At 58.4% G+C, this 13,631-nt stretch overlaps 1 non-coding gene across 1 annotated transcript; it reads right to left on the reverse strand.

Moving 5' to 3' along the window:
• Positions 1-234: 234 nt before the first annotated feature.
• Positions 235-353, reverse strand: LOC131870048 (5S ribosomal RNA). The gene has a single exon (XR_009368416.1). It is a non-coding gene; the product is annotated as a 5S ribosomal RNA (ribosomal RNA).
• Positions 354-13,631: the final 13,278 nt, after the last annotated feature.

The following is a 13,631-nucleotide window of genomic DNA, read 5'->3' on the forward strand; positions in this document are numbered from 1 at the left end:
CCGATTTCACCTGGGTGCGCGCGCAGCACCTCGGGCGCACCGGGGTGCGCGCACAACGCCCGGGTTGCACCGTGGCCTGTGTGCTCGGGGCGCCTCGGGTGCGCGCTCGGTGTCGCCCCCCGCGCGCGCGGTAGTGCGGGCAGCGCACCCCGGCCCGGCCCGGCCCCGACGAGAACGCAAACGGGCAAAAGGTTTATTCAAATAGCATTGCGACGCCCGGCGAAAAACTAAAAAAGGGTGCAACACCGGGACTTCCCGGGAGGTCACCCATCCCAGTACTACTCCGGCCCAAGCGCGCTTAACTGCGGAGTTCTGATGGGATCCGGTGCACTAATGCTGGTATGATCGCACCCGTTATGAGCTTGTCGCAGTGTGTACTTAGCAAACCGCGACCCACGTGCGAATCCACCCCGGCCACCCACCCCCGTCGAGGTGCACACCCTCCCTCGCGAAGTGCGCCCCGTTCGCCAAGTGTGAGCCCTGCCCGGGTGCGCGCACCTTGCTAGGGCGTCGGGTGTGCACCCGGCCCGGCCTACGTGCGTGCACCTGGAGGGGGCGTCGTGTGCGTGCAGTGTCCCGTCTGCAACGCGGTGCCCACACACCACCTCGGGCGCAACGACCTGCGCTCACATGTGGGCCGAGTGCACCTTGGTGCATGTTCGGGGCGCCTCGGGTGCACGCTCGATCTTGCCCCGGTGCACCAAGGCGCTCGGTTTGCCCCGGGTGCGCACTTGGTGCAAGGTGGGCACCCAAAATAGGGATCAAGCACCAAAACACAAGTTTCGGGATGCAAAATGGGACCCAAGGACCACAAATGCGTTCCAAGACCCATGATGGGTCCACGAGAACAAAAATGTGTTCCGAGACTTAATAAACAAATATTGGGTTTTAGGAGAAGAAACATGCTCTGATGCCCAAAACGAGAATCGACCCCGAAAAGGCCACAGGCCAAAAGTGGGATGCGAGACAAAAAAAAATGGGACCCGAGGACCAAAATTGGGTTCCCAGGTCGAAGACAGGGCAACCGGACAAGAAACGACCTCTAAGGCTCGAAATGAGTCCCGACGACTAAAACTTGACAAGAAGCACCCATCAGGCACCCAACTCGACACCCATGGGATGCCGACCCACCCGGGCTTCCACCTAGCACACCTTGGCACCCACCCACCCTCGCACCCAACCTCGCACCCAACTTAGCACCTTTGAACCCACATTGGCACTCACCCTGACCCTGGCACCTTGGAACCCACATTGGCACTCACCTTGACCCTGGCACCCACCTTTGCACTCACCTTGGGACCCACCCTGGCTCCCACCTCGGCACCCACCCAGACACCCACCTTGGTTCCTTGGCACCCACCTTGGATCCTTGGCACCCACCCCGACACCCACCTTGGCACGCAACTTGGCTACTTGCCACCCACCTTGGCTCCTTGACGCCCACCCCGACAACCACCCCGTGACCTACCCTGGCTAGGGTTGGTGCACACCCACCCTGGTGCCCACCTTGGCACCCACCCTATGACCCACCTTGGCACGCACCTTAGTACCCACCCCGTTACCCACCCTAGGACCCACCCCGTGACCCACCTTGGCCAGGGTGGGTGCACCCACCCTGGTGCCCACCTTGGCACCCACCCATCCTAGCACCCAGCCTGTGACCGGGCTTGGAACCCAACCTTGCACCCGCACCCGTCTTGGCCAGTGTGGGTGCGCACCCATCCTGGCACCCACGTTGTGACACACCCTTTAACCCACGCACCCTAGCACCCACGTTGGCACCCACCTTGGAACCCAACCTAGCAACTTGGCACCCACCCCGTGACCCACCTTGGCATCCACCATAGCAGTCGCCGACTTGGCACCCACCTCGGCACCCACCTTGACACTTGTGGACCCACCTTGCCACTCACCCTAGCATCGACCCATCCTAGCACCCACCCTGGCACCTTTGCACCCTAGCACTCACCCATCCTAGCACCTAACCTGTGACCCACCTTGACACTCACCCTCGCACCCACCTTGGAACCCAACCTAGCACCCACCCACCCTGACACCAACCCTAGCACCTACCCACCCTTGCACCCACCCTGTGACCCATCTTGGCACCCACCCATCCTACCACTCAACCTATCACCCACCTTCTCACCCACCTTGGCATCCACCTTAGCACCCACCCACACTGGCACCTTGGCACCCACCTCGGGCAAGGTGGGTGCACACCCACCCTGGCACCCAATTTAGAACCCACCGAGCATGTTACCCACCTTGGCACCCACATTGCAGCCCACCCTAGTACCCACCCTATGACCCACATTGGCATCCACACCCTAGCACCCAGGCACCTCGACACCCGCCTTGACACCCACCCTAGCACTGAACCTGTGACCCACCTTGGAACTCACCCTAGAACCCACCCACCCTGTGAACCACCTTGGCATCCACCTTAGCACCCACCCACCTTGGCACCCACTCTAGCACTCACCCATCCTAACACCCAACTTGTTACCCACCTTGGCACCCGCCCTCGCGTCCACCTTGAAACCCACCCTAGCACCCACCCACGCAGGAGCCCACCTTGGCACCCAACCTAACACCCACGCATCCTGGCACCCAACTTGTGACCCACCTTGGAACCCACCCTAGTACCCACCTTTGAACCCACTATATCACCAACCCACCTTGGCACCCACCCTATGACCCTCTTTGGAATCCACCCTAGCACGCACCCACCCTGGCACCCACCATGGAGCGCACCCTAGCACCCACCCACCTCGGCACGCACCTCAACACCCACCTTGGTGTGCGCACTGCGCCAACCTCTCAAAGACCCTATGTGGTGCGCTCCAAAGTGTACACCTTTGGTGCGCTCCAAGGTGCGCACCTTTGGTGCACACCGAGGTGCACACCAAAGTGTGCACCGAGGTGAGCACCAAAGTGCACTCCAGGGTGCACACCAAGGCGTGCACCTTTGGTGCGGTCAATGCAAACGAATTCGGAAGTTGGGGTCGATGTCCTAATCGCTGCTGCAGACTACACGTATGAGAATCGGACAAATAGCTTTATATAGGGGAGGTGTTGCGTTTGATGGGTCGACTCCCCTGGTTGTGTGCACTGCACCAACTTCAAAGACCCTGTCTTGTTTAAGAAGTCAAAAGTTGGGGTGGATGTCCTAATCATTGCTGCAGTCTACGCATGTATGAGAATCAGACAAATAGCTTATATAGGGGAGGTGTTGCATTCGGTGGGTTGACTCCCCTGGTTGTGCGCACTGCGCCAACCTCAAAGACCCCGCATAGCAGAAGAAGTCGGAAGTCGGATTTTGGTGAGCACCAAGGCGTGCACCTTTGGTGCGGTCAACGCAGACGAATTCAGAAGTTGGGGTGGATGTCCTAATCGTTGTTGCAGGCTACACATGTATGAGAATCAGACAAATAGCTTATATAGGGGAGGTGTTGGGTTTGATGGGTCAACTCCCTTGGTTGTGCGCATTACGCCAACCTCAAAGACCTTGTTTTCGTTAAGAAGTCAAAAGTTGGGGTCAATGTCCTAATGGCTCCTGCAGGCTACACATGTATGAGAATCGGACAAATAGCTTATATAGGGGAGGTGTTGGGTTTGATGGGTCGACTCCCCTGGTTGTGCGCATTACGTCAACCTCAAAGACCTTGTTTTCGTTAAGAAGTCAAAAGTTGGGGTCGATGTCCTAATTGCTCCTGTAGACTACACATGTATGAGAATCAGACAAATAGCTTATATAGGGGAGGTGTTGGGTTTGATGGGTTGACTCCCCTAGTTGTTCGCATTACACCAACCTCAAAGACCTTGTTTTCGTTTAGAAGCCGAAAGTTGGGGTCGATGTCCTAATTGCTCCTGCAGGCTACGCATGTATGAGAATCAGACAAATAGCTTATATAGGGGAGGTGTTGGGTTTGATGGGTCGACTCCCCTGGTTGTGCGCATTGCGCCAACCTCAAAGACCCTGCATTGCGGATGAAGTCGAAAGTCAGAGTTTGGTGTGCTACAAGGTGTGGTCGAAGGTGCTCACCTAGGTGTGCACCTTTGGAGCACAGGAAAAGTGCCCTCCAAAAGTGCGCACCTTTGGAGTGCACAAAAGTGCCCTCCAAAAGTGCGCACCTTTGGAGCGCAGAAAAGTGCCCTCCAAAAAGTGCCCTCCAAAAGTGCGCACCTTTGGAGCGCAGAAAAGTGCCCTCCAAAAAGTGCCCTCCAAAAGTGCGCACCTTTGGAGCGCAGAAAAGTGCCCTCCAAAAAGTGCCCTCCAAAAGTGCGCACCTTTGGAGCGCAGAAAAGTGCCCTCCAAAAAGTGCCCTCCAAAAGTGCGCACCTTTGGAGCGCAGAAAAGTGCCCTCCAAAAAGTGCCCTCCAAAAGTGCGCACCTTTGGAGCGCAGAAAAGTGCCCTCCAAAAAGTGCCCTCCAAAAGTGCGCACCTTTGGAGCGCAGAAAAGTGCCCTCCAAAAAGTGCCCTCCAAAAGTGCGCACCTTTGGAGCGCAGAAAAGTGCCCTCCAAAAAGTGCCCTCCAAAAGTGCGCACCTTTGGAGCGCAGAAAAGTGCCCTCCAAAAGTGCGCACCTTTGGAGCGCACAAAAGTGCCCTCCAAAAGTGCGCACTTTTGGTGCGCACCAAGGCGCTGGTTCGGTCGTTGCAGGCGAGTTCGGAAGTTGGGGTCGATGTCCTGAGCGGAGGTGCAAACTACACAGGTGTCGGAATCGGACAAATAGCTTATATAGGGGAGGTGTATGCTTCGATGGGTCGACTCCCCAGGTTGAGCGCACCGCGCCAACCTCAAAGACCCTACGGTATGGATGAAGTCGGAAGTTGGGTCCGATGACCGATTCGATTAGTAGGTATGCTCATGAGGTCGGAATTTGGGTCCGATGACCTGCCATGTGCAGGAAGGCGAATGTTGACACTGTGCGTTGCAAGGTGCACACCAAGGCGCTGGTGCGGTCTTTTTAGTCGAGTTCGGAAGTTGGGGTCGATGTCCTGATCGGAGGTGCAAGCTACACAGGTGTGGGAATCGGACAAATAGCTTATATAGGGGAGGTGTATGCTTCGTTGGGTCGACTCCCCGGGTTGAGCGCACCGCGCCAACCTCAAAGACCCTACGGTATGGATGAAGTCGGAAGTTGGGTCCGATGACCGATTCGATATGTAGGCATACTCGCGAGGTCGGAATTTGGGTCCGATGACCTGCCACGTGCAGGAAGGCGAATGTTGGCACTGTGCGTTGCAAGGTGCGCACCAAGGCGCTGGTTCGGTCGTTGGAGGCGAGTTCGGAAGTTGGGGTCGATGTCTTGATCGGAGGTGCAAACTACACAGGTGTGGGAATCGGACAAATAGCTTATATAGGGGAGGTGTATGCTTCGTTGGGTCGACTCCCCGGGTTGAGCGCACCGCGCCAACCTCAAAGACCCTACGGTATGGATGAAGTCGGAAGTTGGGTCCGATGACCGATTCGATATGTAGGCATACTCGCGAGGTCGGAATTTGGGTCCGATGACCTGCCATGTGCAGGAAGGCGAATGTTGGGACTGTGCGTCGCAAGGTGCGCACCAAGGCGCTGGTGCCGTCGTTGCAGTCGAGTTCGGAAGTTGGGGTCGATGTCCTGGTCAGAGGTGCAAACTACACAGGTGTGGGAATCGGACAAATAGCTTATATAGGGGAGGTGTATGCTTCGATGGGTCGACTCCCTGGGTTGAGCGCACCGCGCCAACCTCAAAGACCCTACAGTATGGATGAAGTCGGAAGTTGGGTCCGATGACCGATTCGATACGTAGGCATATTGGCGAGGTCTGAATTTGTGTCCGATGACCTGCCATGCGCAGGAAGGCGGAATTTGGGTCCGATGACCGAGTTGATGGCGTGCCATGCGCAGAAAGGCGGAATTTGGGTCCGATGACCGAGTTGATGTTGATGGCCCGCCATGCACAGGAAGGCGGAATTTGGGTCCGATGACCGATTTGAAGGCGTGCCATACGCAAAAAGGCGGAGTTTGGGTCCGATGACCGAGTTGATATTGATGGCCCGCCATGCGCAGGAAGGCGGAATTTGGGTCCGATGACCTGACATACGCATGGAGTCCGACTCGGGGGCCGATGTTCGATTCGATGACTTGCATTGTGGGTAAAGTCGGAAGTTGTGGTCTTTGACCCGATTCGATGACCAGACTTCGGCTGCTTGAGAATCGGACAAATAACTTATATAGGGGAGGTAGTGTTCTCGAGCATCCTCCCCCCGTGCCCGTTTATGTCGATTGATGCTGGTGCTCGACTGGTTGGAGCGCTCGGATGCAAAAATCTTGCACCAGGATTTATCGATTGTGATGGACACGGCAAGTCTCCTGATTGCTATGCAGGAGCTCATCGTGAATCTCTATGCGGCCTTGGTATGGACTCGACCTGCGGAATGGTTCGGCAATGGTAGTCGCTCCAACACGTCCTTGCAATGGCCACAGAGGTGATTCGACTAGAGCTCCAGTCTAGCTTTTGGGTTGCTTGGCGGACTGGTATAGCCGCGATCGAGTTCCGGCCATGAACGTTTTAGATAGCTCTTGGGCTTTCTGGGACGGAAGTCGGAAGTTTGGGCTGTTGTCCGATTTGATGACCATTCTTCGGATGTGTGAGAATCGGACAAATAACTTATATAGGGGACTGTGTTGTCTCACGCAGCCCCCTCCGTGCCCCTCTATCTCGACCGATGTTGGTGCTTGAAAGGGTTGGGATCGCTCGGATTTATAAACGTGCACCACCATTTGTCGAGTGTGAGGGACGCGGCAGGTCTCCTAAATGCTATGCGGGCGCTCTCTGAGAATCTCTATCCGGCCTCGACACAGACTAGTCTTGCTGAATGGTTTGGCACTGGTAGTCGATCCAACACGTCGTTGTTGTGGCCGCCTAGGCGATTCGATTCGAGCCCCCGTCTAGCTTTTGGGTTGCTTGGCGGATTTTGCCCTATCCGCAAGTGAGCTCGGTCCCTAAACGTTCGAGAAACCCGATTGCTATGCGCCGACTCTCTTTCTTGCGAGCCTCCATCTAGCTTTTGGGTCTCTACGGAACGGAAGTCGGAATCTGGGACCGTTGTTTGATTCGACGAGGCAGACTACGGTTGTGCGAGAATCGGACAAATAACTTATATAGGGGAGGTGTTGACTGGAGCATTCTCCCCCGTGCCCCTCTAACTCGACCAATGCTGGCGCTCGAACGGTGGTAGCGCTCGGATTTTCATTGAGCGCCAGCATTGGTCGATTTAGAGGGGCATGCGAGATTCCCGAATGCTATGCGAGGGCTCTAACGGAAATGTCTATTGGTTTCGGTATGGATGCAATTGCGAGTGGTTCGGCAAAGGTAGTCGTTCCGATGCGTCCATGTCGTGGCCAAATCGATAATTCGATTTGAGCCCTCGTATAGCATTTGGGTCTCTCGATGTGATTCCGCATTCCAGTCCCTTTGGGCACTGCTTGAGCCGCATCCCAGGGGGTTCCCTTCCCAATAATCTGCCTCGCAACCCGATTGCTATGCGGTGAGGCTCCTCGGCCGCCTCGGAACTATCTGTGTATCAGACGCATCGCGGGATAAGGGGTTGGCAACGGTAGTCGCCCCAAGCGCGTCCGATGCTTGGACCATTCCGAGGCAGCCCTGAAGCCTCTTCCGTCTAGCCGTTGGGTCCTTCTCGCCGCATCCCTCGCCTCGCACCCCGATTGCTATGCGGTGAGGCTCCTCGGCCGCCTCGGAACTATCTGTGTATCGGACGCGTCGCGGGATAAGGGGTTGTCACTGGTAGTCGCCCCAAGCGCGTCCGATGCTTGGACCATTCCGAGGCGGCCCTGAAGCCTCTTCCGTCTAGCCGTTGGGTCCTTCTCGCCGCATCCCTCGCCTTGCACCCCGATTGCTATGCGGTGAGGCTCCTCGGCCGCCTCGGAACTATCTGTGTATCGGACGCGTCGCGGGATAAGGGGTTGTCACTGGTAGTCGCCCCAAGCGCGTCCGATGCTTGGACCATTCCGAGGCGGCCCTGAAGCCTCTTCCGTCTAGCCGTTGGGTCCTTCTCGCCGCATCCCTCGCCTCGCACCCCGATTGCTATGCGGTGAGGCTCCTCGGCCGCCTCGGAACTATCTGTGTATCGGACGCGTCGCGGGATAAGGGGTTGTCATTGGTAGTCGCCCCAAGCGCGTCCGATGCTTGGACCATTCCGAGGCGGCCCTGAAGCCTCTTCCGTCTAGCCGTTGGGTCCTTCTCGCCGCATCCCTCGCCTCGCACCCCGATTGCTATGCGGTGAGGCTCCTCGGCCGCCTCGGAACTATCTGTGTATCGGACGCGTCGCGGGATAAGGGGTTGTCACTGGTAGTCGCCCCAAGCGCGTCCGATGCTTGGACCATTCCGAGGCGGCCCTGAAGCCTCTTCCGTCTAGCCGTTGGGTCCTTCTCGCCGCATCCCTCGCCTCGCACCCCGATTGCTATGCGGTGAGGCTCCTCGGCCGCCTCGGAACTATCTGTGTATCGGACGCGTCGCGGGATAAGGGGTTGTCACTGGTAGTCGCCCCAAGCGCGTTCGATGCTTGGACCATTCCGAGGCGGCCCTGAAGCCTCTTCCGTCTAGCCGTTGGGTCCTTCTCGCCGCATCCCTCGCCTCGCACCCCGATTGCTATGCGGTGAGGCTCCTCGGCCGCCTTGGAACTATCTGTGTATCGGACGCGTCGCGGGATAAGGGGTTGTCACTGGTAGTCGCCCCAAGCGCGTCCGATGCTTGGACCATTCCGAGGCGGACCCGAAGCCTCTTCCGTCTAGCCGTTGGGTCCTTCTCGCCGCATCCTTCGCCTCGCACCCCGATTGCTATGCGGTGAGGCTCCTCGGCCGCCTCGGAACTATCTGTGTATCGGACGCGTCGCGGGATAAGGGGTTGTCACTGGTAGTCGCCCCAAGCGCGTCCGATGCTTGGACCATTCCGAGGCGGACCCGAAGCCTCTTCCGTCTAGCCGTTGGGTCCTTCTCGCCGCATCCCTCGCCTCGCACCCCGATTGCTATGCGGTGAGGCTCCTCGGCCGCCTTGGAACTATCTGTGTATCGGACGCGTCGCGGGATAAGGGGTTGTCACTGGTAGTCGCCCCAAGCGCGTCCGATGCTTGGACCATTCCGAGGCGGACCCGAAGCCTCTTCCGTCTAGCCGTTGGGTCCTTCTCGCCGCATCCCTCGCCTCGCACCCCGATTGCTATGCGGTGAGGCTCCTCGGCCGCCTTGGAACTATCTGTGTATCGGACGCGTCGCGGGATAAGGGGTTGTCACTGGTAGTCGCCCCAAGCGCGTCCGATGCTTGGACCATTCCGAGGCGGACCCGAAGCCTCTTCCGTCTAGCCGTTGGGTCCTTCTCGCCGCATCCCTCGCCTCGCACCCCGATTGCTATGCGGTGAGGCTCCTCGGCCGCCTTGGAACTATCTGTGTATCGGACGCGTCGCGGGATAAGGGGTTGTCACTGGTAGTCGCCCCAAGCGCGTCCGATGCTTGGACCATTCCGAGGCGGCCCCGAAGCCTCTTCCGTGTAGCCGTTGGGTCCTTCTCGCCGCATCCCTCGCCTCGCACCCCGATTGCTATGCGGTGAGGCTCCTCGGCCGCCTTGGAACTATCTGTGTATCGGACGCGTCGCGGGATAAGGGGTTGTCACTGGTAGTCGCCCCAAGCGCGTCCGATGCTTGGACCATTCCGAGGCGGCCCCGAAGCCTCTTCCGTGTAGCCGTTGGGTCCTTCTCGCCGCATCCCTCGCCTCGCACCCCGATTGCTATGCGGTGAGGCTCCTCGGCCGCCTTGGAACTATCTGTGTATCGGACGCGTCGCGGGATAAGGGGTTGTCACTGGTAGTCGCCCCAAGCGCGTCCGATGCTTGGACCATTCCGAGGCGGACCTGAAGCCTCTTCCCTCTAGCCGTTGGGGCTTTCTCGCCGCATCCCTCGCCTCGCACCCTGATTGCTATGCTGTGAGGCTCCTCGGCCGCCTTGGAACTATCTGTGTATCGGACGCATCGCGGGATAAGGGGTTGGCAGTGGTAGTCGCCCCAAGCGCATCCGATGCTTGGACCATTCCGAGGCGGCCCTGCAGCCTCTTCCGTCTAGCCGTTGGGGCCATCTCGCCGCATCCCCCACCTCGCACCACGATTGCTATGCGGTGAGGCTCCTTGGCCGCCTCGGAACTATCTGTGTATCGGACGCATCGCGGGATAAGGGGTTGTCACTGGTAGTCGCCCCAAGCGCGTCCGATGCTTGGACTATTCCGAGGCGGCCCTGCAGCCTCTTCCGTCTAGCCGTTGGGGCCATCTCGCTGCATCCCCCACCTCCTCGGCCGCCTCGGAACTATCTGTGTATCGGACGCATCGCGGGATAAGGGGTTGGCAGTGGTAGTCGCCCCAAGCGCGTCCGATGCTTGGACTATTCCGAGGCAGCCCTGCAGCCTCTTCCGTCTAGCCTTTGGGGCCATCTCGCCGCATCCCTCGCCTCGCACCCCGATTGCTATGCGGTGAGGCTCCTCGGCCGCCTGGGAACTATCTTCGTATCGGACGCATCGCGGGATAAGGGGTTGTCACTGGTAGTCGCCCCAAGCGCGTCCGATGCTTGGACTATTCCGAGGCGGCCCTGTGGCCTCTTCCGTCTAGCCGTTGGGGCCATCTCGCCGCATCCCCCACCTCGCACCCCGATTGCTATGCGGTGAGGCTCTTCGGCCGCCTTGGAACTATCTTCGTATCGGACGCATCGCGGGATAAGGGGTTGTCACTGGTAGTGGCCCCAAGCGCGTCCGATGCTTGGACTATTCCGAGGCGGCCCTGCAGCCTCTTCCGTCTAGCCGTTGGGGCCATCTCGCCGCATCCCCCACCTCGCACCCCGATTGCTATGCGGTGAGGCTCCTCGGCCGCCTTGGAACTATCTTCGTATCGGACGCATCGCGGGATAAGGGGTTGTCACTGGTAGTCGCCCCAAGCGCGTCCGATGCTTGGACTATTCCGACGCGGCCCTGTGGCCTCTTCCGTCTAGCCGTTGGGGCCATCTCGCCGCATCCCCCACCTCGCACCCCGATTGCTATGCGGTGAGGCTCCTCGGCCGCCTTGGAACCATCTTCGTATCGGACGCATCGCGGGATAGGGGGCTGTCACTGGTAGTCGCCCCAAGCGTGTCCGATGCTTGGACCATTCCTAGGCGGCCCTGAAGCCTCTTCCGTCTAGCCGTTGGGGCCTTCCCGCCCCATCCCTCGCCTCGCACCCCCGATTGCTATGCGGTGAGGCTCCTCGGCCGCCTTGGAACCATCTGTGTATCGGACGCATCGCGGGATAAGGGGTTGGCACTGGCAGTCGCCCCAAGCGCGTCCGATGCTTGGACCATTCCGAGGTGGCCCTGAAGCCTCTTCCGTCTAGCCGTTGGGGCCTTCCCGCCCCATCCCTCGCCTCGCACCCCGATTGATATGCGGTGAGGCTCCTCGGCCGCCTTGGAACTATCTGTGTATCGGACGCATCGCGGGATAAGGGGTTGGCACTGGTAGTCGTCCCAATCGCATCCGATGCTTGGACCATTCCGAGGCGGCCCTGCAGCCTCTTCCGTTTAGCCGTCGGGGCCTTCCCGCCGCATCCCTCGCCTCGCATCCCGATTCCTATGCAGTGAGTCTTCTCGGCCGCCGCGGAACTATACCTGTTATTGCTACTGCATCCTTCGGCTGGTAACCTCCTCTGCCGCCTTGGAACGTTCTCTTTGTCGGACGCGTCGCGGGATAAGGGGTTGGCACTGGTAGTCGCCCCAAGCGCGCCCGATGCATAGACCGCTCCGAGTCGACCTTGCTTTCAGCCTCTCACATGCATAGACCTCTCTGAGTCGACCCTGCAGCCTCTCACGTTTAGCCTTTGGAATCTCGCCTCACAACATGATTGCTATCCTTGATGCATCCCTTGCCTCGAGCCCTGATTGCTTTCTTGGCTGCATCCCTCCTCTCCTCACAGCCCGGTTGTCATCACTGCTTCATCCGTCGCTTCATGCATTCTGGCTGCTGGGCCCTTCCCACCGCACACCTCGATTGCTATCTCTTCTGCATCACACACCCCGATTGCTATCTCTGCTACATCCCTCGGCTCTCACTTCTGCATCCTTCGCCTCACACCTCGATTGCTATCAATGCTGCATCCGTAACCTCACACCCCGATTGCTATGCGGGGAGGCTCCTTGGCCGCCTTGGAAATTTCTGTGTGTCGGACGCACCGCGGGATAAGGGGTTGGCACTGGTAGTCGCCCCAAGTGCGCCCGATTCTTAGACCGCTTCGAGGTGACCTCGTAGCCTCTTTCGTCCAGGCTTCCTGCCTTCAACGCCCTTTTTACACCTCGATTTCTATGCACGGGCTCGTTGGCGTCTATCACCTCTCTGCGAAGAGTGGCACGATGATTGTTGGGGTAAATCGTAGCAGTCCGATCTCTGGCCTTGGGCCATTGTGAGGGCTGATCGATTTCCTGTGCGCATCTCGTGTTCGCCCAGTAACAGACTCGACGACTTGTAATCGGTCTTGTTCCCGATTGTTCCTGGAGGTAGTCTTCGGAACTCTTGGATTTGACCTGTCACTCGAACTGTCCTCTTCCGAGGATGCTTGTGTGTGTGTGCTTGTGCCATTTCCTTGGCGGTATTAACGAGATATTAAAGAGCGGAGTGAGCGCCTCGCCCAGCTATGTTTGGGGCTCTCACTCCCTTACCCGGTGTGCGACCGCTTTGCACGTAGGTTGCGGAGCATCGCGACTCTTTCGATGTTTGGCGGTTGTCTTCCGGTGATGCGTTGGTCCCGAAGTGCACGTTACTAGCATTTCTGCCATTGTTCTCGATCTTTGGCACGTTCCTTCGTTGCAATTGGATATATATCTCCGTTTATACGCGCAGGCTTCTCCCGCCTATTCAGCGCTGTCCCACTCTCAGCACTCTCGTGGTCTCCTTGGCTTCTCTCTCCCGTGAGCGAGCTCTCTTCTCGAGTCTTTTCCATGTCCCATGGAGGTTGCCTTGCGAAATTCGGGCACACAAACGTGACCGGATAAGAGCGGAATTGCCTATGAGGAGAAGCTCACCTTAGGGAGCAGCAATGCCGAGTGTTTCGACAGAGGGTAGAGGGGGCGTTGTTTGGGCGGTTGCACAAAAGAGTGCTACGTTTGCACTGAAGGTTGCTTCTTCGTCTCCGACGAACTCTTCGAGGCAAAAAAGCTTGTTTACGGGGTCGAGGTGGGACTGTTCGTGCGAGTTGCGCCACCAAAAGTGCGTAGGGGGCATATACCTGGGAAATGGATGTCTCTGAGTGGCCTTACTCGGTCGCGTGCACGGTGCATTCTCTAACGGCAGGACTGTCGCGAGCATGTGCGGTTCGGATGTTTTCGGGTAAAGGGTTCCGTACGGGATGTTCTTCCCAGGCTCCTGTGAACCGAGACTCTGCATCGTCATGCTCCGGCTCCCGTGGGTGCTTCATGCCTCGTCGAGCTGTTTGTCGTGGACGATTAAGGCCGAGGCCTTCCTTCGAGAGGGGAATTGTTCAGGCTGGTCGAGGCGGGATTGTTCGTGCGGGGTGCACCACCAAAAGTGCGTAGGGGGCATATGCCTGGGAAATGGATGTCTCTGAGT

This window comes from Cryptomeria japonica, unplaced genomic scaffold (genome assembly GCF_030272615.1).
Source record: "Cryptomeria japonica unplaced genomic scaffold, Sugi_1.0 HiC_scaffold_280, whole genome shotgun sequence".
Taxonomy (NCBI): Eukaryota; Viridiplantae; Streptophyta; class Pinopsida; order Cupressales; family Cupressaceae; genus Cryptomeria; species Cryptomeria japonica.